Genomic DNA, 8,936 nt, shown 5'->3' on the forward strand with positions numbered 1-8,936 from the left:
ATCATTTAAAACTCTGCTGCATTTGAAAGATAGGAAAATCCACAGGTTTCAGAAACTAAGAGAAGAGCCAAAGGCTCTATGGAAAGCAGAGAAGACTCCACACAACACCTGGCCTCTGGTTACATAGAAGATGCTGCCTCAGCCTCAGCTGGGCAGGACTGGGGCTGCATTCTTCAGTGCAGAGCACAGAACCTCAGAGGGCGTCGGGTGGGTGAGATGGGTATGAGTAAGATGGGTTCACCTGTTGGCACTGGGAAGCAGCAAGGAAGCTTGCCAGCTAGCCAGATTCTAGAATGGACAGGAAAAGCCATCTGGGAGAAATCAAAGCTCTCAGACGTGGTGTTTGGCTTTGAGAATCCATAGAGGGAAATCAGAACCAAGAAATTAATATAAATATTGGGTCCGGACGACTGAAACACTTAGGGGTCCGGCATGAGCAAAAAGCCAAACTAAACCAAAACAAAAACGTGGAAGAATACAGGATGATCACAAAACAAACAACTCCTTTGGACATAAACTAATGAAAAACCACTTGAGGAAATGAAGCAGCATGAGGGAGAGCCAGCAGATTTAATTCACAGGAACATTAGGACCCCTCAAGAAACAGAAATAATACAGCCTTATGAATGAATATAAGAAAATGTTTAGGTTTAAGATGGTTACAGAAAATTTTACAAAAATGGACAACATAATAAAAAATACAATGATATTTTAAAAATCGGCAGGAGCTTTATTCCCACCCCCGCCCTCCACAACCTGACCTTTGAGTGTGGGCTGAAGTTAGTGATTTGCTGCCCAAGAGTAATATGACAAAGGAGAAAGTCAACTTTACAGTAGAGAAAATCTTGACAAGCACTGCCTTGGCCAAGGGATCAAGGTTAACATCGTTAATAACGAGTGATGTTGATAGCATGTTCTCTTGATATTATGGGGTGGAAATGCCATTACACCTTCCATAATCCCAGTCTTATCATGAGAAAAACATAAAACAAATTACAATTGAGGGACAGGCTACAAAATACCTCACCAGTACTCAAAACTATCAAGGTTGCAAAAGCAAACAAAGTACAAGAAACTGTCACAGCCAAGAGGAGCCTAAAGAGACACAGTGATTAAATGTAACATGGTATTCTGGATGGAATCCTGAACAGGAAAAAAAAAAAAAAAAAGAAATTAGGGGGAAAAAAAACTAGTGGAAGCGTGTTTTTTTTTTAATATGAGTGTACCAACATTGGTTTCTAGTTTCAATAATGTGCCATAGTTAATTTAAGATGTTAACAATCAAGGGAAGAGAAACTCTGTATTATCTTGGCAACTTTTCTGTATCTACTCTTAAAAATTGATTAGCAAAAAAAAGAGGTGTGAAATCAGCAAGATGATGGAATAGAAGACCCCAGTGCTTGTTCCCTCACAAAAACAAGAAATAAACAACCACATATCAATGAAAATAGATCTGGGGAATTTCTGGACTTTAACGAGGAGCAACAGAAACCCTGTGGAGCACAGGAAATGAGGATGGACACACAGAAAAGTTGGGAAACATTTTACCTCTGTCACCCCATCACCCATTCCAGAGCAGCTCAAAACCAAGAGGGATCCCCCACAGAGGGATTTCTCCCTGCAGGGAATAGGAGAGGAAAGGGACCTCAGGAATTCTCCTGTCTGCCATGGACAACTGGAGCTCTAGAAAACGAGGACACCCCAGTGTCTTCATCATGCTGATCTCAGCAGACAGAGTTGCCTGGAATCCATGATGCAGTGCTCTCCCTAGATAAGGAGTCACCACTGTGTCCCCTTCTCAGGGGCAGGAGCTACTGCGGCACTGTGCCCTGCTCTCAGGTTCCCATGTCTCTGCTGAGCCTTGCCCTCAAGGATCAGAGCATCATAGCACTTTACCCTAGACAGATATACAGCTCAATAACACAGGAAAGGATTAAATGAAACAAATTAAAAAGTTCAACAAAGAGAAAGAAATCTTCAAAAAAATCCAAACAGAAATTCTGTAGCTGAAGAATGCAATGAACAAAATAAAACAGCATACTTGATTAGGAAAAAGAAAGAATCTGCAAACTTGAAGACTGATCTTTTGAAATTATTAAGACAGAGGATAATAAAAAGGATCAAAAATAGTGAAGAAAGCCTACCAGACTTACAGGTCACCATTAAGTGAATAAATATACATATGGGGGTTCCAGAAATAAAAGAAAAAATATCAAAAAGTGTATTTAAAGTAGTAAGAGCTGAAAACCTCACAAGTTTTAGGAGTAATATGGATACCTAGAATCATAAATCTCAAAAGTGCCAAAACAGATTCAATCCAAAGAGGATTTTATTGGGATATATTGTAATTAAACTGGCAACAAAGACAAAGAGATAATTTTAAAGCAGCAAGAGAAAAGCAACTTGTCACATACGAAGGAACATCTATAAGGCAATCAACAAATTTCTCAGGAAACACCTTACAGGCCAGGAGAGAGTGAGATGATATACTTAAAGTGCTGCAAGAATAAAACTGCCAATCAAGAATACTTTATTCAGCAAAGTAGTCCTTTGGAAATAAAGAAGAGATGAAAGACTTGCCCAAAAAAATGAAAGATGAGGTTGTTCATTACTACTAGACCTGCCTTGGAAGAAATGCTAAAAGGAGTTCTCCATGCTGAAATAATAGGATGGTAATTAATAGCATTAATATACATATATGTATTCCATGAATAATACATGATATTATATATATGTAAATTTCACTTGTAAAGGTAACAGTGAAAGGTAAGTAAAGGTAAATATTTAGTAAAATTCAGTATATTCTAATGCTGCAATGGTGTTGTGTAATTTACTTTTAACTGTACTCCAAAGGTTGCAAGTATTAAAAACACCTATAACTACAATAATTTGTAACTGTAGACACAATATTTCAAAATGTAAAATGTTAAGTTGCTCTCTGCTTAAAATCCACTTATAAATATAATATGCTTTATGTAAGTTTCATGGTAATGAAAAACCAAAAACCTATAGTGGATACACAAAACATAGAGAAAATAATCAAAGTGTACTACCACAAAAAATCAATTAACAAATGAAGATGGCAGAAGAGAAATAAAGGAACAAAGAACTAAAACAATCAGAAAACAATTAGCAAGATGCCAATAGTAAGTCCTACATAGCAACAATTACATTAAATATGAATGGATTAAAGTCTTCTGTTAGAAGACATAGAGTGGCTGAATGAATTGAAAAATAAACAAAAAACAAAACCCAAAGACTCCATGCTGCCTACAAGAGACTAACTTAAACTTCAAGAACACTAATAGGAAAGTGAAGGGATGAAAAATATATTTTATGCAAATGTAAACCAAAATAGAAAAGGAGTTGCTATACATACATCAGAAGAAATAGACTTTACGTCCAGAACTGTAACAAAAGACAAAGAAGGTTGTTATATAATTATTATAAAGGACTCAATTCATTAAGAAGACATAACAATTGTAAAAAAATATGTACTCAATATCAGAACACATGAATATATAAACCAAATATAAGCAGAATTAAGAGAATGAATAGATAGCAATACATTAATAGTAAGAGACTTCAATACCCCACTTTCAAAATGAATGGAATATCCAGACAAAAAAATCAATATAGAAACAGTGGACATGAACTACTCTTTATGTCAAATGGATCTTATATACATGTGTGAAACTTTCTATCCAACAGTAGCAGAATACATATTATTCTCAAATGCACACAGAAAATTATGCAGATGTCTTACTTCATTCAGGCTGCTATACAAAATATCTTAGCCTGAGTACTTTATAAATAACAGATTTTTTTTCCATTCAGTCAACAAATATTTGTTAAGTGCAAACTATATACTAAGGATTAGTTGATAACCACCATATTTGATATCCAAAAGAGATCCTTTATTTTATTTTATTTTATTTTATTTATTTTTTATAATTTAAGTTCTGGGATACACGTGCAGAACATGCAGGTTTGTTACATAGATATATGCTTGCCAAGGTGGTTTGCTGCACCCATCAACCCATCATCTACGTTAGGTATTTTTCCTAATGCTGTACCTCCCCTAGCCTTCCAACCCCTGACAGTCCCCATTGTGTGATGTTCCCCTCCCTGTGTCCATGTGTTCTCATTGTTCGACTCCCACTTACAAGTGAGAACATGTGGTGTTTGGTTTTCTGTTCCTGTGTTACTTTGCTGAGAATGATGGTGTCTAGCTTCATCCCTGTCCCTGCAAAGGACACAAACTTTATCCTTTTTTATGGCTGCATAGTATTCCATGGTGTATATGTGCCACATTTTCTTTATCCAGTCTATCTTGATGGGCATTTGGGTTGGTTCCGAGTCTTTGCTATTGTGAACAGTGCTGCAATAAGCATACATGTGCATGTGTCTTTAAAGTAGAATGATTTATAATCCTTTGGGTATATACCCAGTAATGGGATTGCTGGATCAAATGGTATTTCTGGTTTTAGATCCTTGAGGAATTGCCACACTATCTTCCACAATGGTTGAACTAATTTACACTCCCACCAACAGTGTAAAAGCTTTCCTATTTCTCCACATTCTCTCCAGCATCTGTTGTCTCCTGACTTTTTAATGATCACCATTCTAACTGGCATGAGTTGGTATCTCATTGTGGTTTTGACTTGCATTTCTCTAATGACCAGGGATGATGAGCCTTTTTTCATGTTTGTTGGCCACATAAATGTCTTCTTTTAAGAAGTGTCTGTTCATACCCTTTGCCCACTTTTTGATGGGGTTGTTTGTTTTTTCTTGTGAATTTGTTTAAGTTCTTTGTAGAGTCTGGATATTAGCCCTCTGTCAGACAGATAGATTGCAAAAATTTTCTCCCATTCTGTAAGTTCCCTATTCACTTTGATGATAGTTTCTTTTGCTGTGCAGAAGCTCTTTAGTTTAATTAGATCCCATTTGTCAATTTTGGCTTTTGTTGCCATTGCTTTTGGTGTTTTAGTCATGAAATCCTTGCCCATGCCTTTGTCCTGCATTGTATTGCCTAGGTTTTCTTCTAGAATTTTTATGGTTTCAGGTCTTATATTTAAGTCTTTAATCCATCTTGAGTTAATTTTTGTATAAGGTATAAGAAAGGGGTCCAGTTTCAGTTTTCTGCATATGGATAGCCAGTTTTCCCAACACTATTTATTAAATAGGGAATCCTTTCCCCATTGCTTGTTTTTGTCATGTTTGTCAAAGATTAGATGGTTATAGATGTGTGATGTTATTTCTGAGGCCTCTGTTCTGTTCCATTGGTCTATATGTCTGTTTTGGTACCAGTACCTTGCTATTTTGGTTACTGTAGCCTTGTAGTATAGTTTGAAGCCAGGTAGTGTGATGCCTCCAGCTTCGTTCTTTTTGCTTAGGATTGTCTTGCCTATACAGGCTCTTTTTTGTTTACATATGAAATTTAAAGTAGTTTTTTCTAATTCTGTGAAGAAAGTCAATGGTAGCTTGATGGGGATAGCATTGAATCTATAAACTACTTTGGGTAGGATGGCAATTTTTATGATATTGATTATTCCTATCCTTAAGCATGGAATGTTTTTCCATTTGTTTGTGTCTTCTCTTATTTCCTTGAAGAGTAGTGTGTAGTTCTCTTTCACATCCCTTGTAAGTTGTATTTGTAGGTATTTTATTCTCTTAGTAGAAATTGTGAATGGGAGTTCGCTCATCATTTGGCTCTTTTTTTGTCTATTATTGGTGTATAAGAATGCTTGTGATTTTTGCACATTGATTTTTTTATCCTGAGACTTTGCTGAAGTTGCTTATCAGCTTAAGGAGATTTGGGGCTGAGATGATGGGGTTTTCTAAATATAAAATCATGTCATCTGCAAACAGAGACAATTTGACTTCCTCTGCTCCTATTTGAATACCATGTATTTCTTTCTCTTGCCTAATTGTCCTGGCCAGAACTTCCAATACTATGTTGAATGGGAGTGGTGAGAGAGGGCATCCTTGTTTTGTGCCGGCATTACATTTCCTAATAGGGCCAATAATACACAATGAGGAATGGATAATCTCTTAAATAAATGATATTGGGACAATTGGGCATACACATGTAAAAGAATAAAACTGGATCCTTAGCTTACATGATATTAAAAAAAACTCAAAATGGATTAAAAACAAATGAAAGACCTGAAGCTGTAAAACTTTTAGAAGCAAATATAGATGAATATAAGCCCCTAGACATTCACCTTGGTATGATTTTTGGTATAATATCAGACAAAAATAAGCAAGTGAGACTACATCAAACTATAATGTTTCTATACAGCAAAGAAACAATCAAAAAATGAAATGGCAAACTACAGAATGAGAGAAAATATCTGCAAGCCATATATTGATAAGGGTTAATATTCAAAATATACAAGAAAGTCATACAACTCAATAACAATAAAATAACCTAATTACAAAATAGGCAAGGCAACTCACTAGACATTTCTCCAAAGAAGTTATATAAATTACCAACATGTATATAAAAAGGCACTAAATACTACTAATCATGAGAGAAATGCAAATCAAAACCACAATAAACTATCTCATCACATTTGTTAGAAACCTATATCAAATAACAAGACACAACAAGTGTTGATAAGAATGTGGAAAAAAAGGGAATGATGCAAATGTAAATTGGTACAGTCATTATGGAAAACAATATGGAGGTTTCTCAGAAAAATAAAAAATAGAACTACCTTGTGATCCAGTAATTTTACTTTTTTAAATTCATAATTTTTATTTTTTATTTGTACAAATGTATGGGGTACATGTGCAATTTTGTTACATGCCTAGAGTATATAGCAGTCAAGTCACTACTGCTATATATTTGAAGGAAATAAAGTTATTATCTCTAAGAGTTATCTGCACTCCCATATTTATTACAGTATTATTCACAGTAGCCAAGATATGAAAATAATGTAAGCATCTGTGAAAAGATGAGTGAAAAAAGAAATTTATATACACATACACATACACACACGTACACATACAATGGAATATTACTTAGCCTTTAAAAAGGTTGAATACACATAAACATACATAGACACATACCCATACAACGGAACACAGACACATACACACAAACATATCCACATATTGAAATATTATTCATCCTCAAACAAGAAAGAAATCGTGACATCTGCAGCAACATGGATGGATCTGGAGGACATTATACTAAATGAAATAAACCAGAACAGAAAGACAAAATATTCAGTGATAACACTTATATGTGGAATCTCAAAAAGGTTGAACTTAGAGAAACAGAGGGTAGAATAGTGCTTGCTAGGGGATGAAGGGTTGGGAAAATTAAGAGATGTTGGCAAAAATGTACAAACTTTCTCTTATAAAGAAAATAAGTCATAAGGATTTAATGTACATCATGGTGGCTATGGTTCATAATAATGTATGGTATATGGTATATTGAACATTTTCTAAGAGAGTAGATATTAATTGTTGTCACCACATACAACATGTGGAATATGTAGTCTTAGGTATGTTAATTAGCTTGATTATGGGAATCATTACACAAGGCATATGTATATCAAAATCTCATGCTGTATGTTTTAAGTATATGTAGATTGTTATTTGTCAATTACACCTCAATAAAGCTGGAAAAAAAAGATTAAGCAACATAGATAGCCATCAAATAGGCCTTCTGGAAAGATTACTTATACAACAATACAATTGCTGAGAGGAAGTTTCTTATCAGCCCATTAGCTGCCAAAACATTTAAATTACTGATGGGTAGTGATAATACAAAAATCTATATCCTTTCAAATAATTGTGAGAATTGAAGCAAAAATAAGGTCATTTGCAGACAAACAATCGACAAAAGATTTTGCCATTTACGGACACTAATTAGAACTTACTACCAGGATTGAAGTACATACCTCAAGTAAACTGAACTCAAAAAAAAAAAAAAAGAAATAGAATGCAAAAAGAAATGATAAGTAAAATAACGAGCATATCTAAATAAGTACTTCTGTAAAAAATAATAATGACTTTGTAAGGTGGTGGTTAAAATGGTATAAAATTAGTAAACAACAATAATCTGGGGAGAAAAAAGAAGAAAAGATTAGTGAAAAAGGTCTTTTAAAGACCCTTCTACTCTTCAGAAAGAATGCATAGATACTGATTGGACTTCATTACATCAAGAAACTGTACAAATATAATGCTAATCATTAAAGAATTAGAAATATAATATTTAACTTGAGAATTAGTATGATGAGGTTAAGAATACAGCTTCTGGAAAGTTCTTTATTAATTACACAACCTCAGTCAAGTTATTTAATCCTTCTCTACCACTGTTTTCTCATCTGTAAATGTTGCTGTGAAGGTATTAAACTATAAGAGTGTGTGTCTGTGTCTGTGTGTAAATACATATATGTATATACGTTTAACATATATAAATGTAAGTAGATTAAATTCACATGTTAAAAGACTCAGATTTTTCAGCCTGGATAATTAGCACAATCCGGCTCTAACAGCTTTACAGAAACATCATTCAATATAACCAAAAAGATTAACTAAAAGGATGGAGGAAACAAAGTACCAAAGGCAAAGCTGGTGCAGCACCATTAACGTCAGGCAAAACTGACATTAGGGCAAAAATCATTATTAGGAATAAATAGGGCACAACATCATAACTATATTAAATCAGGGTTCTCAAGGGAAATAGATCCAGCAGTATGTGTATATATAGAAAGAGAAAAAGATTTGTTTGGAGAAATAGGCTCATGTGATTGTGGAGGCTTGGGAAGTTCAAATTATTCAGAGAAGAGTTGCAGCTCAAGTCTATATTAGAGTTCTCCAAAGAAACAGGGTGCGTGTGTGTGTGTGTGTGTGTGTGTGTGTGTGTGTGTGTGTGTGTTGAAGAGATTTGTTGTAAGAAATTGGCTCAAATGATTCTG

This window comes from Pan paniscus, chromosome 17, assembly GCF_029289425.2.
Source record: "Pan paniscus chromosome 17, NHGRI_mPanPan1-v2.0_pri, whole genome shotgun sequence".
NCBI lineage: Eukaryota > Metazoa > Chordata > Mammalia > Primates > Hominidae > Pan > Pan paniscus.